The 23,502-nt window shown below is 42.6% G+C and overlaps 1 protein-coding gene across 8 annotated transcripts in view; it reads left to right on the top strand.

Moving 5' to 3' along the window:
* Positions 1-873: 873 nt before the first annotated feature.
* Positions 874-23,502, top strand: part of LOC102924041 (zinc finger protein 426) — a 42,539-nt gene continuing 19,910 nt past the window's right edge. The window contains exons 1-3 of one of the 8 annotated variants that reach the window (XM_076575757.1): positions 874-979; positions 1,202-1,271; positions 6,935-7,062. The gene's annotated coding sequence lies outside the window, so the exon portion shown is untranslated. The other 7 variants (XM_076575755.1, XM_076575753.1, XM_076575754.1 and 4 more) reach the window with 7 other exon arrangements.

Raw genomic sequence — 23,502 nt, 5'->3', positions numbered from 1 at the left:
TTTTTCCTGTGACCTGAGATGACAACAAACAAGACTTGCGTTCACTTTTTGTTTCGGGACCCAGGGCATTCAACAGAACCAAGAACTGGGAAAACAATTGCTGGGTAAGATGCAGATACGGTTGGGAGAATGCTAAGACCCACTCAGTAGTTATTTCAGGATTTCCAATCAAAAACCTCCAGCATCTTAGCCGGGCGGTGGTGGCGCACGCCTTTAATCCCAGCACTCGGGAGGCAGAGCCAGGCGGATCTCTGTGAGTTCGAGGCCAGCCTGGTCTCCAAAGCGAGTTCCAGGAAAGGCGCAAAGCTACACAGAGAAACCCTGTCTCGAAAAACCAAAAAAAAAAAAAAAAAAGAGAAAAACCTCCAGCATCTCAAATTCCTCCAGTGGCTCCTGAGCTCGGCCGAATGGGCTGAGGGTCGATCTGTTGAAGCACTCTTTATTGTTGCAAACTGCCCAAAGCAATCCCAACACCGTGAGAGGTCCAGATAATTGCGGAGGCGAGCCCGCCTTCCGTCCCCTACTGAATCAGGGAGCTCTGGAAAGCTAGGGTTTTAACGCGACGGAGGCAGGCAGGAAAAGTTTCTGATGCGCTTCCTGTGGGTGGAGTACCCACAGGAAACCTCGAGCTGGAAGGGCTTGCGTGACCCGGCCCGGGCGCCACCGGTGACTTCCGCTCCCACCCGTGGCCCGGCCCACAGCCTGGGTTCCAATTCTGTCTTGTCCTCGAGGCCACCATTGGCCTCCAGCTCCCGCTGTGAAGTTACCCCGGCGCCCCCGCCCTTAGACTGCGAAGAAACCGGAATTCTGACAAAGGGAATGCAATGAAGTAGGATCTGAATCCCGACCCTGCAGTAAACGAAGCGCGAGCGGAAGTGACGCCAGGGCCGCGACCGTCTCTTCCGGCCCGTGTCTGCAGGGAGGCGTTCCCTGGGGGCTGTGGCCTTCGTGAGTTCCGCGGTCCGGGCACTGCCTGCAGGTTGGTGGGGAGGACACGGGACGCGGGCGCTGAGCTCTGCAGCGCGCCGCGGCTCCTCGGACGTGGCGGAGGCCGAGGCTCTCAGGCTGTCAGTCACCGGGGTGGAAAGCGCCCCGGGGTTCGTCCTGGCGGTGTCTGCCTCTCCCGCTCTTCAAAAGCCGCCCTAGCAACTTTTATGGAAAAAAGCTGGTTGCTTTGTTTTTGTTTTTGTTTTCTCCTCAGAAGGGAACGAATTTTCGCTGGAGTAGTTGGAGTGACCAGCATCATAAACCTTGTGATTTCAGCGCCTTTGGTGAGCACTTAGTGAACGGTGGCTTTTGGAAAAGGCCGATTTCCTTAAGAAAATTAGAAACGAATGCCTCGGGTGAAAACTGGACTCTGTGTGTGTGTGTGTGTGTGTGTGTGTGTGTGTGTGTGTGTGTGTGTGTGTGTGTGTGTTGACTATTAGCTTCAGATACAAAGACGTACTTAGTTACTTAGAGTGTACGTCTTTCTGGTGAGAGTATAAACGTTGGTAGAACTCAAGTCCACTTAAGAAAACTCAGCCGAGTGTGGCTGTGAATGCCTCAGATCTCAGCACTCAGGAGGCAAGAGGATTTCTATGAATTCCAGGCTACCCTGGTATACATAATGAGTTCCAGGCTAACCAGTGCTCCATAGTGGAACACTGTATTAAAAAACAAGCAAAACCCCAACAAACAATAATACTAGGCTGTTCTGTACAAAGTTCCTAGGCCTGTGTTCGTTCCTCCGTCCCTTTTGTGCTCTTGTGCTAATGATCAAGTCCAGGACCTTGTGCATGCTACAGATACTTTCTCTTAGTTCTTAGGCCTGTGCATCACTAAACTGCTTAAAAATATGGACCTCACAGAGGAAATGTGGGAAGCTTTATTAAAAATCGTAGAATTAACTGTTAAGATTGATAAATTAGTGTTCTCTCTCCCACAACATTCCCTCCCTATTTCTCTTTTTAAAAAATCCTTAAATGTACTTGCATATTAGATGGTCCAGAATCTGTTGTGATACATTCATCTTTTTGCAGAAGTTTGTTTGCTCTTTCCTCTAATAGATAAATATATTGTATGGTGATTTATTTGCTAAGATGTAAACTGAAAATAAAGGGGAATATGGCAGGGTTGTGGTGGCACATGCCTTTAAGAGGCAGGCGGATCTCTGAGTTCGCGGACAGCTAGGGCTACACAGGGAAACCCTGTCTTAAATCAAAACAAAATTACTAGATTTCCATCAAGAAAGTTAGAGAATAGAGCCGGGTGTGCAGCTCAGTGGTAGAGTGTTTGCCCATTATGTACAAATGCCTAGGTTCAATCTCTAATACCATATAATCTCGAGTGTGGTAGCCCATACTCCTGGAATCCCAGCACTTAATCCATAGACGCAGGAGGATTAGGAGTTCAAGGTCATCCTCAGCTATATAGTAAATTGTAGGCCAACCTGGATCACATAAGATCTTGTCTCTTAAAAAAAAAAAAAGAAAGAAAGAAACATGTTAAAAACCAGTTGGACATTCAGCTCAGTAGTAGAACATTGGCCTAGCATGTGTGAAGCCCTAGGTTCAACTCCCAGCACCACAAAAAAAAAAGAACTGAAAATTAAAAATGATGCAATGTGATATCTGAACTATAGACATTCAGAGTTCTCCACATTGTTTAAAAGAAATAAAAAGTGTTGGTGGCCCAAGCCTTTAATCCCAACATAGAGGCAGGCGGATCTCTGTGAGTTCGAGGCCAGCCTGGTCTACAGAGCGAGATCCAGGAAAGGCGCAAGGCTACACAGAGAAACCCTGTCTCGAAAAAACAAAAAACAAACAACAACAACAACAACAACAACAAAACCAAAAAAACAAAACAAAAAACAAAAGAAGAGAAACAAACAAAACAAAACAACCAACAAGCTTCTGGGTGTGTGGAGGTATATGATCCATTCAGGATTTCCGTGTTGTGCTGGGCTTGGTGGTAGACACCTGCAATCCCAACAGCTGAGCAGTAGAGGCAAGAGTATCACTGCAAGTTGAGGTCATACCAAGACCTTGTGTCAAAAAAATCAAAATAAAACCACAAGACATCTATATTGTACTTGTTTATAAGCCGTAAAGGTTACCAACTAATTGGCTGTATACATGTAGTAGACAAGTTGCCATACATGGTTGAACAGCTAGGCACAGCTTTCCCTTTTTTGAGGCAGGGTGTCATGCAGTTCAGGCAAGTCTTAAGCTTATTATTGGCTTAGGTTGGCCTTGAGTTTGGACTCCTACCACCATCTCCCAAGTGCTAGCTTAACAGGCACATCTTGTTTCCAGTAAATTTGGGTGCCACGGCTTCCACTGCCAACTCCAAAGATTTCAAAAGGTTATGTGGAAGATAATTGGTAGATATCACATACTTGGATTATATTTTATTAGGGAGGCATCTAGTTGTTGTGGTCCTAATTTTGGTGCTTGCTAAAGGCCCTGCCTATTACAGCACTTTGCTTGTTTGCAATGCTGGCCATTAGAGCCAGGGACTTGGGTATGCTAGGCGAGCACTCTGCACCAAGCTACAGCCCCAGCACTTTGTTTTGCAGAGATTTGTCCTTTTAAATAAAAAAAATTGTAGGCTGATAGTTTGACGGGAGGGATGTCTTGAGCCCCAGCTCTCATCCCACCTATTTTTTTTAACATCCATTAGTCACCTGCAGTGAATACATGTCCCTGTCCTTTTTTTTTTTTAATGTGTACATGCTCATACCTTAATGATGGTGACATGGTTGTGGTCAGAAGACAACTTTGTGGAGTTGATTCTTTCCTCCTTCTATGTGGGTCCTAGTGGCCCAACTCAGGTAGACAGGCTTATGCTGCAAGTGCCTTCAGCCAATTTGTCAGCCTTTTTATCCCCCTTCCTTGTATTTATGGAGGTGTATTGTCAGAGTAAGCTTTTAAGGACAAGTGTTCTGGGTCAGAGGACATATGTATACTTTATTTTGACATACATTAATCTTTTTCTCCTTTTTCCACGTCTTTTACCTATATAGCAATTTCTGAATCAATTTTTTAACTTCATTTAAAACTTATTCTAGGAAAATAAGCAGATTTTTAGTTGTAACTACAAGGCATTTGTTTTGAAAAGGGAAATCACTTGGCCATTTTAAGTGAATAAGAGCACTCGCCTGAATTTTCAAAAGCTGTATTTGCATGGGTGACCTGTCCTCTAGTGCTTGGGCAACTGAGGCTAAAAAAAAAAAAAAAATCATTGAGTGACATATACTTCTAATACTAGGACATGGGAAACGGAGGCAGGAAAGCACAAGTTGGAGGCCACCAGCATTACATAGTGAGAGTCTGTGTTTGAATTTGTATTGTTTGGGGATGATATTTAGAAGTGTTATTTAATTTTTGCTTTGTAATCTTGCTCTGGTCATTGGTTCTTTCTCCTTTGTGTCTCCTCCTCCCCCTCCTCTCCTTCCCCAAGCAGCATTTTTGCTGGCTGTGAACTCAAACGAGCAAAGTAAAGGGACTTTTAAACTTCAGGTTTTCCAAAATACTTATGTATGTATGTGTGTATGTATATGTGTGTGTGTGTGTGTGTGTGTTTGTTTGTATGTGTGTGTGTATGTATGTATTGGTCTTGCTGTGTTGGGTAGGTCAGCCTTGGCCTCTATCCTCCTACCTTAGGCTCCCCAGCATTGTGAGTATAGGTGTGTCCACCTTGAGTTAATGATTTCAAAATGAGTCCCATTCAAGAGCTTAAAATACAATGTAATTTAGTAGATTATGTGAGTTAAATCAGTCTTTACATTTTCATTTATGGTTTTTGAGATAGATTCCTGCTGTGTAGCCCTAGATGGCCTGGAACTCACTATGTAGCTGATGTTTCCTCTTGCTCCTGCCTTTATATATTTCTGTATGTCTGCATTTTAATATGAATAATATAAGGTATATATGTGATAAATTTTGTCAGGTGTAAGTAATAAAATAGTTTTATATTCTGATCTAATTCAAAATCCAAAATTTATGTAACTAATTTTCATGGATCAGATAGACACAGACGGTACCTTGAAGTGTTTTACCACAGCCTCAGTGTTGTGGCTTCGTAGTCAAAGCCCCATATACAGTACTCAATGTTGCTACTCATTCTCTTCAAGCAACAACTTGTAAATATTTTTTACTTATATATTGGCTAATGTATTCCTTTTAGTGCCTGTTTCTTTTTATTTAATTTATTATTGTGTGTGATGTGGGTGTGTGGGTATGTGCATAGAGGTCAGAGGACAATTTTGTAGAGTTGGTTCTCTCCCTGTCCTATTTCCTGATGTGGGTGGGTTCTGGGGGTTGAGCTCAGGTCAACAGGCTTGCATGGTAAGCAGCATACTCACAGAACCATCTCATCAGCCCCTCGGTGCCTATCTCAACAGCTTGTTAGCTGTACTGTGCCTCACTCTTCCAGCTTGAACACAGCATGCTTTTCCAGTCTGCCTTTGAGGTATCATAGCAACTTTGTTATCACACACAGTCCATTCAAACAACATCTTTTTTTGTTTTGTTTTGTTTTGTTTTATTTTTTCAAGACAGGGTTTCTCTATGTAGCTTTGGAGCCTGTCCTGGAACTCGCTCTGTAGACCAGGCTGGCCTCGAACTCCAAAGATCCGCCTGGCTCTACCTTCCGAGTGCTGGGTTTAAAGGCGTGGTCACCGCTGCCTGGCCTCAGACAACATTTTAACTGTATACACTTTTCTCTAGGACCACAAGTAGGACATTGATAGTGTCTTCCAGGATTTTCATTTGGCACACTTCATTTTTACATTTAGTGTGTGTGTGTGTGTGTGTGTGTGTGTGTGTGTGTGTGTGTGTGTGTCTATCTATGTGTGTGTGTGTCTATGTGTGGGGTGCTTACACTCATGTAGGAGTGCCACAGCATTTATGGAAATTGATTGTCTGTTACAAACCTCTGGGTTCCAGGGATAGAACTCAGCTTTTCAGGCTTGGCAGCAAGTACCTTTATCCGCTGAACCATTTCACTGGCCCTGGCACAGTATTAAAATGACACAAAAAAATGCAGCATCTTTTACTCACTCAACCTTTCCTTTATTTTTTAATTACACTTATTTGGGGGGTTGTTTAGATCAGGGGGCAACTTGGGAGAGTTGATTCTCTCCTTCCACCCTGTGGGGCCTTGGAATTGATGGTGAGCACCTTTTTCTACTGAGCCATGTTGCTGGCTGTGCTGTTTTAGTTCTGGTGGGATACATCCTTATTTTAAAATTTTATTGACAAATTGAAACTAACAGCTAATCATGTTAGTGTCCTTCGTTACTTCTTCACTGTAGAGATTTCATCAATATTTCTTATGCCTTGTGGTGTATCTGTCTCAGATAGCCTTTTGTTGCCATACTATTCTGATAGAAGAAATGGCCCTTCTCAGCTTTGAGACAGCAAATGACATGCCTACTGGGCTATCTGAGAACAGGTTATCACAAATAGAGTCTTTGACTCTCCATACCCAGCTGCCCATAATACTCCAGGTCATGGATATCCCATTAATCTGGCATGGATATTAAAGCCCAAGCCAGTGTTGTATCAAATCTGGGCCCTCTGATAAATTACAACTGTAGGAACAGTGGCTCCTGTTCCCAGTCCCTGTACCTAGGTGGAGGTCTCTGAGATGCCTAGACTTTACAAGGAGCGGCTTGAGTTTGACGTGTGAATGAGTTTGTATAGCAGTGAGTTTGTGTGCTATCGGGAGGATGCTGCTGCATTATGAATGTACCTTAGCCAGTAATTACTGTCCTTCGTAAAGGGCAAGTGCAGGGACTAGCACACTTGTTCAAACTTTGATTGTTGTCCTTGGCATTAATACTGTGCTCAGCCAACTACCCCATTCTCACATATAAACTGGGGAACAGTTGTTAAGCATGTTCTCCTTTGTTAACTATAGTATCATATTTGGTTTTATTTTGAAACAGGACTCAGGCTGGCCTTGAACTCTGTGTAGCTGAGGATGACCCTATACTCATGGACTTCCTATCTCCACCTCCTAAGTGCTGGAATTCCAAGTCTGTATCACCATACCTTACTCATATTACCACATTTTGTGAGTACATTTCCCCCTTTTTAACAGCATCTTTGGTTTCATCTGGGGTCCTCAGTAAGCAGCATATATATTTCTCTTTGCTTATCTTCCCATGTTCTCCATAATGAAACTGTACCCAGTGTGCAGTGGTCACGTGAGTTTTTTTCTCACCTGGTACCTCCCTCCATCATCTGCAGGTTGCTGAGTGAAATGAACAGTATAATGGTCCCCTTATCTATAAGAGAGACTTTCTTTTTTAATAAATGTGTTTTAAAATCATAATTTTGTGTATGTATGCATGTGTATTTTTATGTCTTTAGATACGCTGAACTATGAAGTCAATATCTGTGTCTTCACCTATCTTAATTCTTGAGATAGGATTAAAACTATAGCTCACCATTTTGGCTAGACTATCTGGCTGACAAGTCTCTGCCCTCACACCCCCTCCAGTGCTGGGGTTATTGACATGTGCTAGCCTGTTGGATTTTACATGGGTGCTAGGATCCACACTCAGTGTCTTCATATTTACACAGCAAGTATTTTGCTCACCGAGTCATCTCCCCAGATCCTGTGGTTGATCTAAGAATGTCAGTAGATAGCTTAAACTGTAGAGGGTGTAGAACTCTACGTGTATCATTTTCTGCCCCTGAACATATGCATCTGTGATAAATTTATGAATTCACTACAGTAGGAGATGAACAGAAATAACTAAGAAATTCAACAATGTACTATAATAAAAGTTTAGTGATTATGGTTTCTCAATATTTTGTTGTCCCATAGTCACCTTCTTTCAGACTGACTGATCATGAATAGCATACTGGCATGTAAATATGGAAGCAACTAATAATGCATTTAGTTCTGTGTTAATAGCATGTGACATAAATACAAAGCCTCTAGTATTTACACCAATTCAGCATCTTTTGTCAAAATCAAGTCATAGGTTGCAGCACCTAATAACACCTTATAATGATGCTTTGAAATCACTCAATATCAGCATGAAATATGGTCTGTCATACAATATACCTGTGATCGTTTCTTTATATTTTTTCCGCTTTGAGGGCTTAATACAGTATATATTGATCATATTCACTCCTTCTCCAACTTCTCCCAGATGAGTTGCCATCTGCCTTCCCACCCAGCTTTCCTGCTTCTGTTTTTTCTTCCTCCTCTTTTTCCTTCTCATCAAGTCCAGATTGTGTTGCCCAAATACTCCATCCACTGGACTGTGGACAGCCTACAAGAGGTTGCACTTTTAAACTGACAACAGACTCCTCCCATAAGCTGCCAGTAATTCCTCTGCTTAGGGTTAGACCTCATCTCACCTTCCCCTCTGTGCGGGGATTTTGTCTGGCTTGAGCTTGCAGAGGTCTTGTGCTTGTTATACAGCCACTATGAGTTCATTTGTGTAAGTGCCATGGTGTGTCTGGGAAACACTTTCATTATAGTCATTTGTGGTCTCTGGCCCTGACTGTCCCCTGTTTCTTGATTCCTGAGCCTTGAGGGGAAGGGTGTGATGTAGATGTCTCATTTAGGGCTGAGCACTCCAAAACTTCTTATTCTGTGTGTTGATTGCTACTTACTGCAAGAAGCTTCTCCGATGAAGATTTAGATTGCGATAGGGTTAAAACTGTGGCTCACCATTTTGGCTAGACTATCTGGCTAACAGATAGTCTGTGGGTATAGTGATAAGTCGTGAGTTTGTTTAATACTATGTCTATTTAGCAGAATAATAGTGGTAGGTTCCCTCCTATGACCAACTAGCCACAGGTTCTTGGTTCTGATAATGCAGGTCTGGGTTCCATTTTATGTGAAGGGTCTTAAGTCCAATCAGAAAGTGTTTGGCTACTCCCATAGCATTTGTGCCGCTAGTGGTTGCATCACTGGGCATATCTTGCCAGAGTGGACATTATTGTAGCTTGCAGAGTTCACAGCTGGATAAGATTGGTGATTCCAGGACTGAAGAGATGGCTCAGCAGTTAAAAGCACTAGCTAGCTCCTCTTCTAGAGGACCCAGGTTCAATTCCCAGCACCCACATGGCAGGTTACACCTATCTGTAACTCCAGTTCCAGCACATTTGACATGATACTCTCAGATATACATACAGGCAAAACACCAATGAACATAAAAATAAATTATATATATAAAGATTGACCATCGTCCCCCTCCACTCCCCAGTAGCATGCATAGCACTCAGCACTAAAAGCTAGTCAGTAGGGATGAAGCTTCCAGGTTAATAACAGTTTGATTTTTTTTTTTTTTAAGATTTATTTATTATGTATACAGCATGCTGCCTGCATGTTTGCCTGCAGGCCAGAAGAGGGCACCAGATCTCATTACAGATGGCTGTGAGCCACCATGTGGTTGCTGGGAATTGAACTCAGGACCTCTGGAAGAGCAGTTAGTGCTCTTAACCTCTGAGCCATCTCTCCAGCCCCAACAGTTTGATTTTTTCATGTTCTGAGGCTCAAGTATGTGGTGTCTTCAGCAACAGGGTCTTATTCTCAAGTTTTGAAGGGTAACCAAAAGCAATGGCAATAGTTTATAATGTTTGGGGGTCTGTGCAACACCACCAAAAGAGGTAGTGCATTCTTGGCACTGACTTTTTGATTTGTTAGCCTGTGGTATATCCAGTGGGGACACTGTTGCCTGGCTACAGGGTAATTCTATTTAAACTCTTTTTATACAAGTATAAATTTTAGGAAGGTAGGCTTCTATGCATTGTCTTCAAAAGACTTTTAATGTTGCCTTTTCCCATACTCCCTCTTCTATTCTGCCCTTCTATCACTGCTTTATTTAATCCATCCTGTTGGAGTAGTCATTTTTTTCCCCTTTGTTATATGATGGTTAGCTTTTAATTGTCAACTTGTCCACCTGGAATCACCTGGAAAGAATCTAAGTAAGGAATTGTGTAAATCAGATTGGCCTGTGGGCATGTCTATGGGAGCATTGTCTTGATTGTTAATTCCTATAGGGAGTCCCAGCCTGTTGAAGGTGCCATCATTCCCTGGTTTGGGACTCTGAAATGTATGTATAAGACAGAAGAGCAAGCAACCAAGGATCCATTTATTTCTCTCCTCTTGATTGTCAATGTGATGTGAAAAGTTTGAATTCATGCCTAGACTTCCCCTAGGTGATAGACTATAGACTCTAATTGTAAGCCAGAAAAACCCATCACCCATTAAGTTGCTTTTGGTAAGATTGTTTAGTCCAGGGCCAGTGGGTGACTCAGTGTGCAAAAAAATTTGTCATTCAAGACTTGGAACCTGAGTTTGATCCCTGGAACCCACAGTAGAAGGAGAGAACCAGCTCCTCAAAGTTGTCCTCTGACCTCTACATGTACATGCCTACACATGCACACACAATAATAAATATTTTTTAGGTCTCTAGTGCTTATTGAATGAATGATAGGATTTTTGACTGCCCACAGAGGAAGTAGAGATTGTGTCATTCCAGCTGCATCCTGCCATCTGTATATTTCTTAGAGAGATCAGACAAGGGTGTTGCAAAATTATGTTTTAATAACCAATGTTCTCAACACTTAACTTTTATCAAAAAGCTACAGGAGTATAATTCTAGCACTGCAGAAACTAAGAGGAGGGTAGAAAGTTCAAGGCCACCCTGGGCTCTCATGCAAGATTGAAAACATTATCTTGATTTTAGATCGAGGTGTCTGATCTGTTTTCTTGGGTGTTGATGGCAAAACAGAGTGTCTGGTTAGTGAACTGGGTTCCAAACCTTGTCATATGTCTAATGAACTCTTTCTAATTGTGTGGATTTTGTTTTGCTTTGTTTTTTGTTTGTTTTTCAAGGTTGTCTTTAACCTCACTGTTAACTAGGAATGACCTTGAACTGGGCCTCTTGCCCCAAATTAGGAATATAGATGTGCTTTGTCATATATGGCTCTCCAGTTAGATTTATAGACCTGTGGGAGCTAAGTCAGTCTGTTCTGCTCATCTTTTATATCTGCATAACCCAGATGACAAGTGTCAGCATTCCCAGTTGCTGCTTAACGTATTGAGTTGTGGTGTCAGAGTGTCGGCTCTGCAGTTAAGAGCATTTGCTGTTCTTCCAGAGGGTCCAGGTTTAGTTCCCAGCACCTAAGTCGGACCATCAGTAATTCTAGTTTCAAGGTACCTGACAACTTCTTGGCCTCTACAGGCACTCGGACACATGTGGCATGTGTGCTCTTTTGCACATGCATGTACATACAACACACACACACACACACACACACACACACACACACACACACACACACACACAATTGAGTTAGCAGGAATAAAGGTGCACATCTGTAATCCGGCACTTGAGATGATCAAAAAGAGAAAGAAGACCAGTAAGATGGCTCAGTGGTAAAGGTGCTTGGTGCCAAGCCTGATGTCCTGAGCTCAATCCTTGGGACCCACATGGTGGAAGAAGAGAACCAACTCCCAAAACTTGTCCTCTGATCTCTACATGGGTGCCATGGACCAGCAGCACACCCAGACATACATATAGCAGTAATAAAAAATTTAAAAAAGGGTGGTGAGATGACTCAGCGGGTAAAGCTTGTGGGTAAAAATTACTGTGTGAGTTTGATCTGAATTTAATCCCTGGACCCCACAGTTAAAGAGAACCAGCTTCCCAGATTTGTTTGCTTGCCATCTTCTGTATACCATGGCACATGTACCTGCACACAGCACACACACTAATAATAATAATTAATAATATATAAAGGACCAGTGAGATGACTCAGCAGCTGAAGGTGCCTACTCCCAAGTCTGACAGCCCAACTTCAATCCCTAGAGCTCACAGCAAGAGAGCCTATTTCTGAACGTTGCCTTCTACTTCTGCACATGTTCAGTCATACACCTATGTGTATAACTACACTATTGAGGGGACCAGCCTCAGCAGTTTCGAGGGAAGAGCAGGGATGTCTGGCAGGTGCAAGAAAAGGACTCGGACACATAGGTTGGTGCAAGCTGACAAGTCTTGTCAGATCTGGAGGTGTGCGTCTTCTCCCGATTCAACTCAACCCCAGTCTTTTATTGTAATCATACAAGGAGGGCTGGAGAGATGGCTCAGAGGTTAAGAGCACTGACTGCTCTTCCAGAGGTCCTGAGTTCAATTCCCAGCAACCACATGGTGGCTCACAACCATCTGTAATGAGATCTGGTGCCCTCTTCTGGCCTGCAGTCATACATTCTCTATACATAATAAATAAATAAACCTTTAAAAATAATAATAATAATACAAGGAAATAGGGGATGAGAAAATTTAACAGGTGATTGGGTTCTTCACAATAGTTTCAAAAGTTCTTTTTGGAAATCAGCAAAGTGTACCCCTTGATCTCACATAGAAGTTCCCAGGAAGAAAGCCAAAGCATGCCATCTTATTCTTTCGCAGGTTAATAATTATCAGAACATCTGAGGTCAAAACCCCAAAGGCCATCTACTTCGGTTTCTCAGAAAGCACAGAAGTACAAGTAGTGGTTTAAGGTGCCAGACTGCCAGCTTCCTCTCAGCTTAAGTCCTTCTTCATCACTCTGTAATTTGTCAAGTTGTCTTCTGACTAGTTCTGGACAACCCTTGTCTTCTGTCCCATCTACATGTCACTCCATCTAGTTTTCTGTCACTGGCCTTCTGGGGTTTAAATGGTTTCTTCTTCGGGACTGTGCTTAGCATGCACAGGCAGAGTTCTCGGGTCATCTAAGGTTGAATTTTGCACAAGCACTAAATGTAATTCAGCCTGCCTGTGTATCGCATCCCATACGCTATAATTCTGAACTTTGCATTCTGTATGATTGTCCCAAGCCTGAAGAGCTTCCTCAGCCTCCGGGGTTTTCCCATGACCTGCAGAGGAGCTCTATCTCCTGCCACTGTCACATCTCAATATCATTTCTAATTCCATGGAAACCACTGCAGGAGAGAGAAAGAAAATCATAAAGAGCAAGTAGATTAGGAGGATGACAAGAACCAGTACCAGTTGGATGGGTGAGAACATGACATGCATACGCCATAAAGTCTGCCCTCAGGACACAAGGGCGGTTTTCTCCCTGGCCCACAGAAGGCAGGCTTAGTAGAGTGTCTGGCAGGGCAGGCCGGAGGGATCGATGTCCTCATTCTCGGGTACCTCCAGCACAGATTCCAATGGCAACACCTCAGGCTTTTCATATGCCGTCTCTGGCATCTCCCCCTTTTGTTTTAGGTGGAGGGTGCGAATATCCACCATTAGAGAAGAGATAGTGGAACAAAGTAGTCCTATGAGGACTGGAAAGAGAATTAAAACAATGAGAAAAAGACCTCCAGCAATGGCAACATTATAGATGAATGTATTTTAATTCAAACTGCCAGTATAAGACTGCACCGAGGATGTAAAAGCAGCAGCAACCTCGAGAGAGAAGGAACCTACAAGTGACTTACTAATTTCAGCAATTTGGTGATGTAAATGAGTAATATCCATAGAAAAGGAAGAATGATTCCAAACACCCTAAATATGTTTTTGGATAGTATCCCAGTTATGCTGGGACGCATTATACTGAAGAAGAGTGACACAAATCCATTTAATCATAAAGGGGCATTGTACTGCCAGTCTAATCTTGATATTTTGTATCTCGTTTTCAATAAACAGTACTGCTTCTTCCAAAGCATTAAGTTTATCCTCAAGACCTGTCTGTTCTTTCCTGAATCATTAATGTCACATTAGCATTCCTAGAGAGCTGATCAATATGATGTGTGGAATGCACCTCCTTCATAAGAGAAGTGGTAGACATAGCCAAAGAAGAAACTATACCTATAAGTGTAGTAATACCCAAAATAAGGGCAGTGACAAAACCCTTAGGCCAACAAGCGCAGCAGCAGCTTGATGTAATGCTTCCAAGCCAGGATTAGCAAACCATGTCCCATTAACAGCAACCGGCAGAAGCAAAAAGGAGGCTGACGCAAAATAAGGAAAATACCCTTAGGAGTGGAAGAAAGGCAGTTAGATAAAACACAGTACAAGAAACATGATAAATGTTATTGCCATCCAGAGCAGATTGTAACTTGCTGTCCGTCCCTGTAGGGAGAATGCTATATGAAGCACCCACACAGGCCTGCACAGGAGCAGAAGTTTAACATTGGAGTGTGGCCTCACCAAAGTAACCTTATGTGTTGTTGTAAAAAGTCTAAATAAATTAAGTTGAGCAGGAAATAATTGAGAAAGATTAAAAAGGTTGAAAAACAGGTGAAACCCAGCCAGGAGGATACCAGGCATTGGCAGGCGAAGATGGAGGATGAGAGTCTCCCTTTGTGTAGTGCAACTGATCAAGCTGTGACTTGTAGTCAAAACCCAGACTGCTAACAGACCAGTCCTTCAGCAAGAAAGAGGAAGTATTGAAAGGTTTCAGAGAAACAGTCTTCTGTGCAAAACCACAAAACCACCAAAGCGGATAGCCATCACCAGGAACCTTTGTCCAAGCACACTCCAATTCCCCAGCATCCAAGCAAGGATGTAAGCGAGAAGGAAGGGCAGAGGGAGTCTGCTCAAAGGCTGAGCCCCCTCGAGGAGGAAGAAAGAGCTTCAAAAACCAAACATCTCTATTGTGAACCTGATCAGAACACTGTAACAGAGAAGGAAAATCAGAAATTAACTGTCATTCCTGTAACTGAAAACTTCTGGGTGATTTAAAGCAACAGTAAAACAGGAAGGAAGTCAGCTAAACCAGAGTAGTTGTTACCTTTAAGCATCTCTTCTTTTAAATATGTATTATTCTGTCCTCCAAGCAAATGAGTATTATTTGTTTTTTTTCGAAGCAGGGTTTCTCTGTGTAGCTTTGTGCCTTTCCTGGAACTTACTTGGTAGCCCAGGCTGGCCTTGAACTCACAGAGATCCGCCTGGCTCTGCCTCCCAAGTGCTGGGATTAAAGGCACTCGGCTGCAAATGAGTATTATTAATAGTAACCTTAATAGGACCATCCTTCCAAGTAGCATGATGAAAATGAGATCAGGCAAGTAAGTCCAATAATGAGCTGTAGAGAAAGATCAGCAGCAGCAAATACTTGCAACATCAGCAGTGAGAAAACAGCCAAAAGGATGTTGAGATGAGTCACCGGTATCCCCAACTTTTCCAAGTTCTTCTTAGCCTGCTGAATTAATTCACAAAGTTGGTCAAGAGTAGGCAACGGGACAGGAGAAGTGCTTCCCTGTACATTCAGATGAGCAGAGACGAAAGTCAAAACTATCCAGCTGCTGGGCCATATTAGGAAGTAGGCTCTGACGCATGTGCCTCTGACGCTGCTTGCGGTTTGGCCGGGCTTTTTCTGCAGGGTCGATGGGATCAGCAGCGTAGGGTCTGGTGAGATGGTTTGGTATTCAAATTGGTGACTCGGCATCCTGTGAAAACACACAAGCAGATCCTCTTTCAGAGGATAGCAAAATGCCTGGATCTTTTTAGGTCGAAGAAAGAACATCTTTTTATTTCATCAAAGATTTAGGCAAGACGTTGGATTCTCAATGTTTTTTTTTTATATTAGAATATCCCTCAGAATCTTTATTAAGGTAATTAAGCACAAAAAGTGCATGATGCAGCAAATGAGGAGGAGAAAGATACTTAAAAGTCTCTCCTGTAATTTTTGTATTTGCATTTTTTAATGACTGATTTAATCTCTCCATTATGGCTTGTCCTTGAGGGTTATAAGGAATCCCAGTGGTATGTTTAACGTAAAATTTGAGGCAAAAATCTTGAAAAGCCTTTGAAGTGCAGGCTGGACCATTATCATTATCAGTCTTTATATGTTTAGGCATCCCCATAAGTGCAAAAGCTGCAAAGAGATGCTGCACGACATCCTTATAGGCCTCTCCTGTTCCGGCTGTGGTAAAAAGTCCAGAGCAAATGACCATACAGACATGCACATAAGAAAGCGTTCCAAAGGAAGCCACATGTGTCGCATCCATCTGTCATAATAGTCTAGGTGACAGTCCTCATGGGTTTACCCAGAAGGGAGTGAAGCTTCGTGAGTGGGACAGTGAGGACACGTTTTAACAATTTGTCTAGCTTGTTCTCTGGTCAAAGAAAATTAGTATCTCAGGGCTTGTGAATTTTGATGATGCAATTGATGGGATGCGATGGCCTTTTCAGTAGGGTTCACCACCAAGTGAGTAAGCACATCCACTTGTCTGTTTCCTTCCACAGGGGGTCCTGGCAACTGTGCCGGCAGATGCCCTATAAAGTAAGAACTAGTTCTAGCCTGTACCAAGCTTTGAAGTTGGAGCAACAATGCATTAATTGAGGATTTATCCATATTAATAACTGTAGTTTTAATATTAGGAAAAAGATTAAAAATATAATGTGAATCAGTATATAAGTTTAAAGCTTCTTTACATAATTCAAATGCCTTAATCATAGCAAAAAATCTCTGCTTTTTGAGCTGATGTAAATTTAGTTTTATCAATAACAGCTGCAGCCTTACCATTAGATGAGCCATCAGTAAATATAAGATGAGCATTATTCAAGGGCTCATAAGAATATTTAGATGGAAAGATCAGAGATTGCAACTGTAAAAACTGTAACACAGGGCGTGATGACAAATGATATTGAAGTGTCCCAGCAAAAGCTATTAATGCTACAGCAAAATTTTCAGAATTTGTCATTAACCAGTCAACCTGTTCAGCAGTAAAGGGAGCAATAATAAAATCTGTATCTTTTCACAAAATTTTTGTCTTTAATTATTAACTGGGAACAGAGGTCATAATAAGCAGAGAATACTTTTGGTCTGGATACAGGTAAATGTAACCATTTAAGAGGACCCTGTTTTTGCCAAATAACTCCTGTGGCGGCAAATCTGGTCCTTAGAATTATTAGACCACGTGGTAAGTCAGGGTCATATCTGTATAGTAGTTGATTATTAAGGGCTTGTTCTACTAAAGGTAAAGCCTCCAATCCCTCTGGGGTCATGTCTCTTTGATTTTGGATTAGAATCCCCTTTAAGGATATCAAATAGAGGTTATAATTGTCTGGTAGTTAATTTTAAATATGGCCTTACCCAATTTATTTCCCCTAGTAATTTTTGAAAATCATTAAGGTTTTTTAAGAGCTTAATATCTAATTTTAAGGGTCTATGGTATTATAACATCTTTTGTAATAATTCTGTCTAAATAACTATAAGGAGGATTCTTTTGTATTTTATCAGGAGCTATCTTTAAGCCATAAACCTGTAATTGAGTAACTAATTCTGTTAATGACTGCTCCAAGACCTGTGGATCAGAGCTGGCAAGGAGGATATCATCCATATAATGACATATTATCACAGGAAAGGAGTTCCTGACCTTCTTTAAGACGTGGTCAAATTTTTGGCACAATGTTGGGGAATTCTTTATTCCCTGAGGTAAAACCTTCCATTGATATCTCTGATAAAGTCTTTGTAAGTTAATTGGAGGAAGGCTGAAAGCAAATCTTTTTTATCACTTGGATGTAGGGGGATAGTGAAAAAACAGTCTTGTAAATCTATGATAATGATGGAAAAAATTTTAGGTATACATGAGGAGAGGGGAGTCCAGGTTGTAGGGCTCCCGTGTCTTCCACAGTGGCATTTACCTTTCTGAAATCCCGCAATAATCTCCATTTTCCTGGTTTCCTTTTATAACAAAGACAGGAGTATTCCATGGACTAGTACTTCCTTCTAGCTGTCCTTTTTGCAATTGTTCCTCTGCCAAATCTTGTGTTGTCTGGATCTTGTCTCCATAAAGGGGCCATTGATTGACCCAGACAGGGTTGTCAGATTTCCAAGAAATCTTATCTGCTGTTAAAGCAGCAGCCCCTACTGAAAAGGCTGAAACCCCATTCCATATCTATCCAGTTTTTGATTAACAGGGACTGGTTCAGTACACCCTTGCAGGTTTTTTCCAAGCCTTTTTTTTTTTTTCTTGAAATCCCATTTTTTGCATCTGTCTGAGAAACAGGGTCTGATGCAGAAATCAGATAGGTACCCATTTGATTCAGGATATTTCTTCCCCATAATATAAAAGGCAAAGAGGGCACCACAGATGGCTGGAAGGTGCCAGCTGGTTCACCATCCTTCCATTGCAGGATGGTGGCACTCTGAGCCACATTGGATGCCTGTCCTACCCCTGTAAGGGAGGCAGCAGTAGTCTGAACTGGCCATGATGAAGGCCAGTCTTTTGATGAGATACAAGATACATCTGCACCAGTGTCCAAAACCAATCATCCCCTGTCACCTCTGGGGTCTTTAATGGCCTTTCCTGTTTAATTTTTTTTCACCCAAAAGATATAATCACCGGAGCCTAAACTTGCATTGTTCCTAGGCTGCTGAGTAATATCTATACCTTTTTTAAGATAAGAAAGTAAGAGCAGTTGTGCAATTCCTTGACCTTTGTGAGTCATAGTAGTTTTTGAATCTGGTTAAATCATTATTTGTAGTTCCTTGGTATAATCAGAGTCAATCACCCCTGGTAACACTTTTATTCCCTGCATTGAGGTTGAGCTTCTCCCCAAAATGAATCCTACAGTCCCCTTAGGGAGAGGTCCAAAAATTCCTGTAGGGATTTTAACAGTCTGAGAGTCAGGGGTTAATATGACTGTGGTGGAGGAACCGAGGTCCAATCCTGCACTCCCTGGGGAGGTCCTATACAAAGAGTCGATGGTCCTTATGGGAGAAATGGATTGTTGACTGATGTCTCCATTATTTGGGGGGCCTGGGACAGGGCCCATTTCTGGTAAGGCGCAGAAGCTGTTCCCAGTGGCTGCCCATTCCTATGAAATTTAGATTTACAATCTCTTTGCCAATGATACCCTTTTGGACAATGTGGGCAAGGTGTAGCAGGAACTTGTCCCATACTGGTGGTAACAAACTGAGTCCCCTGTCCTTTATGACAGGTTCTACTAATATATCCAGTTGCTCCATGCTTGAAGCAAGCTCCAGGTGGTCCGAGGTGTCCCCCTTTTTGTTTTAGTTGGGGTGGCATCCCAGGTACCCTTCCCTGGATTGTAACTGCAAGAGCCATTCCTTGTACCATAGAGGGAGAAAAAAATTAGAGCAGATCATCTGCCATCACTCTCTTTTAGGTTTAGTAGAGCTTGACAAGTTCTGTTAGCATTTTCATACGCTAACTGTTTCAGTATTTTATCAATGGCACCTGCATCGGCCACTGATTTCTCCACAACATCAATGAGTCTAGCCACAAAATCTGCATATGTTTCATCAGCTCCTTGCTTAACAGCAGACCAAGGCTGGGGTCGGGAATCATTGGAGGGCAGTGAGTGCCATACTCGAATGGCGGCAGAAGCAATTTTCTTCAATATGGGCAAAGGAATTTTAATCTGTTGGTCTACTGGGGCCCATTTTCCTTGTCCCTTATATAAGGGAAAGCCCAAGTCTTCCACCTCTTCAGGTTTAATCTTTGGTGGCAAGCAAGGCCCTTATCTCATCATCATAAGCAGACCTCCACAGGAGGAATTGTCCCCCTCTTAAGCATGACCTGGCCAAAACAGTCCAATCTGTAGTAGCCTGTGGCTTCCCCAGATATTATCTACTAAGGAGAGGACACATGGTGCTGATGGCCCATAATTTGAGCAACCTTCCTCCAGTTCTTTTACCAGTTTGTGGGGCATAGCCTCCCACTGGGACTCCCTATCCACGACTGTCATAGGGAGGGCCAGCAGCAGCTTCTCTCAAGCTCGAGCTTCTGTCAGCGAGCCATAAGCGAGATCGTGGCCCAGCCCTTGTAAGGCCTTTTCTATTAGTGAGGGGCTGTCTCAAAGGAGGCCAATCAGGATTAAGATGCTTGGCTGCTTCTTCCTCAAAAGCATCCTCAGGATCTAATGCCTCCTCCTCATCATCTGAGGAGTCAGATTCTGAGTCAGAGTTTGAAACCTCAACAACACAAGCCTTATTTTCCTTTTTTCCTTTCACTGGTGGGGTCTTCCCTGAGGAAGCATACAAAGGCGATTTTTTTTTTTCCCTCAGTAAGAGGAGCTAACTCTCCCTCTGCTGCTGATGTGGGTAGTTCAGGCAACTCGGCGTAAGTCGTTGCTTGTTTAACAATGAACCAGTAAAGTAAAGCATTTTCTGGCATACCAGAATCATGTCTCCTCTTTGTGCTCAGGCAGCCAGTTTCTTATATCATTTCCTACCTTTCCCCACAGTTGAGAAGCTAGAGTTCCTTTTTCAGGTAACCAAGGGCCAGTTTTTCTAATAAAAGTGGTAAATTCTTCTAAACTGCCCTTTTCAAACTCAATTCCCTTTTAAAATAACAGTCTTCTTGGGGGCGGGAGAAAAAAATAACAGTCTTCTTAGTGTTTTCTTGTACATATGCTCTTCAGTAGATTCTACCTGTCCCATTTTTATTAAATTCATGTTCTCCTTTCTCAGCCTTATTCTTTGACTGAGGGGTCCGCGGTCCCCCCCCCCCCAACAGGTTCCTTACCAGACCGGAAGCACAATACTTACCCTAGGGTCTTCCCTTCAAGCCCCACATTGTTATGTGCCAGTTGCCGGGGACCAGCTTCAGCAGTTTCGAGGGAAGAGCAGGGATGTCTGGCAGGTGCAAGAAAAGGACTCGGACACATAGGTTGGTGCAAGCTGACGAGTCTTGTCAGATCTGGAGGTGTGCGTCTTCTCCGCCTTCTCCCGATCCAACTCAGCCCCAGTCTTTTATTGTAATAATACAAGGAAATAGGGGATGAGAAAATTTAACAGGTGATTGGGTTCTTCACAATAGTTTCAAAAGTTCTTTTTGGAAATCAGCAAAGTGTACCCCATGCCCCTTGATCTCACATAGAAGTTCCCAGGAAGAAAGCCAAAGCATGCCATCTTATTCTTTCGCAGGTTAATAATTATCAGAACATCTGAGGTTAGCACCCCAGAGGCCATCTACTGAGGTTTCTCAGAAAGCACAGAAGTACAAGCAGTGGTTTAAGGTGCCAGACTGCCAGCTTCCTCTCAGCTTAAGTCCTTCTTCATCTCTCTGTAATTCATCAAGTTGTCTTCTAACTAGTTCTGGGCAACTCTTGTCTTCTGTCCCATCTATGTGTCACTCCATCTACAGTTTTCTGTCACCACCCTTCTGGGTTTTCCCATGACCTGCAGAGCAGCTCTATCATTTCTAATTTCACTATCATTTCTAATTTCACTATCATTTCTAATTTCATGGAAACCACTGCAGGAGAGAGAAAGAAAATCATAAAGAGCAAGTAGATTAGGAGGATGACAAGAACCAGTACCAGTTGGATGGGTGAGAACATGACATGCATCTGCCATAAAGTCTGCCCTCAGGACACAAGGGCGGTTTTCTCCCTGGCGCACAGAAGGCAGGCTTAGTAGAGTGTCTGGCAGGGCAGGCCGGAGGGATTGATGTCCTCATTCTCGGGTACCTCCAGCACAGATTCCAATGGCAACACCTCAGGCTTTTCATATGCCGTCTCCAGCATATACTGATTCCCACAACACACAATAATAATTAATAATAATTACACTTTTAGACCAAAACCACTAACAGTTCACGTGTGTGTTAGCTAGAGAGAGGACTCAGCAGTTAGGAGCACTTGCTGCTCTTGCAGAGGACCTGAGTTTAGTTCCCAGCACCCACATGGTGGTTTATAGCCATCTGTAACTCCAGTTCCAGAAGAATCCAACACTTGAATTTTCTGAGTTCCTTGGGCACCAGGTATGCACATAGTGTACGTACATACATGCAAACAAAACGCTCAAAATACATTTGAAAAAAACTTATTAAAGAATTCACAGCTGGGTGGTGGCGGTGTACATCTTTAATCCTAGCACTTAGGAAGCAGAGTCAGGTGGATCTCTGTGAGTTTGAGGCCAGCCTGGTCTATAGAGCGAGATCCAGAACAGGCACCAAAACTATACAGAAAAACCCTGTCTCAAAAAACTAAAAAAAAAAAAAAAAAAAAAAAAAAAAAAAAATTCTTATGTTGGGAGAGGAAAAGGGCTGGGAGCTGGTGTGTGTGTGAGGGGTGGAGCTGGGGAGGGTTTGTCCCTTGGAAAGAGGTCAGATCATATTGCAGGAAGAACTGGAACCTGGGGAATCATGAGGGGTATCACACACTAACCAGGACTGCTTAGCTATGCATGTCTCTTGCCCTCTAGTTAAATCTGAACTTCATGTTAGGATCTCAGAGACTGGCTTGGAGGTAAAGGCCATTGTTTTGTTGGAGGTACAGGTCACACTTTTTTTTTTTTTTTGAGATAGGGTCTCTCACCACTATGTAGATCAGGCTATCCTGAAACTTATTATTGCAGATCAGAAATCCACCTGCCTCTGCCTCCTGAGTGCTGAGATTAAAGGCATGCTACCACCGCCTGGACAATTGCTATTATTTTTTTTTGCCATTAAATTTTAACAAAATGTTTTTTTTTAATTTTTGGTTATGAGCCTAGGATTTAACAGGTGAGCCATCTCTCCAGTCCCCAGAATTATTTTTTAAATACATAATGCTTAATGATGACAGAAAGGAGGGCTGGGGATAGAACTCAATGGGTAGAATACTTGCCTAGCATGCACAAAACTCTGGGTTTGATCAGCATTACCACATACACTGGGCAGGGTGGCACACCTCTATGTTGATTCTTGAGAGATGGAGGTGAGAGGATTAAAAGTTCAAGGCTAACCTTGACTATGTGGTGAGTTTGAGGCCAGCCTAGGACATGGGATCTTCTGTTTTGTTTTGTTTTTTAAAAACAATTTGGGAGAGCCGGGCAGTGGTGGTGCATGCCTTTAATCCCAGCACTCTGGAGGCAGAGCCAGGCGGATCTCTGTGAGTTCGAGGCCAGCCTGGTCTACAGAGTGAGTTCCAGGAAAGGCGCAAAGCTACACAGAGAAACCCTGTCTCGAAAAACAAAACAAAACAAACAAACAAACAAAAAACAAAATAAAAAAAGAAAAAAGAAAAAGAAAAGACAACTTGGGAGGCAGAGACAGGTGGATTCCTGAGTTCAAGATCAGCCTGGTGAATAGAACAAGTTCCAGGTTAGCCAGGGGTGAAAAAAATTAAACATATGAAACACTATTCCTACCTTTTATTACCTAAGGAAGGAATGCTGTTGGTACTTTCCTATAATCTTAAAATTTGAGAAACTGAATGGGAAGATTGCTGTGAGTTTGAAGCTAGCCTAGGCAATATAGTGAGATCTTGTTTTAAGCAACTAATCAGAAACCCTAAAACAAAAAACTGAAAAGATGGTTGTCTGAAAAGACCTATAAAATAGGTGTTGAATAGGTCTGATTTTGCTCTAGCCTTCCCTGAACTAGGAAGAGAAGGCATGTCTTTTGAGTTCCATATTTCCTACCATGACCTTGCTGAGGTTGCTCACTGCTTAAATTGTATTCTGAGATTCCCCATGCCCAAATTCCTTAACATTTAAGACTGGGATATAGGTCAGTGGTAGAACTCTTGTCTACCCTGCATGAGATCCTGATTTCCACACCTGCAAAACAGAATCAAATACTACCAACAAAAATCTACCT

The sequence above is a fragment of the Peromyscus maniculatus genome, chromosome 7 (genome assembly GCF_049852395.1).
Source record: "Peromyscus maniculatus bairdii isolate BWxNUB_F1_BW_parent chromosome 7, HU_Pman_BW_mat_3.1, whole genome shotgun sequence".
Taxonomy (NCBI): Eukaryota; Metazoa; Chordata; class Mammalia; order Rodentia; family Cricetidae; genus Peromyscus; species Peromyscus maniculatus.
Note: the sequence above shows the minus strand (reverse complement) of the source record. Positions and strands in the feature narration are given on the sequence as shown.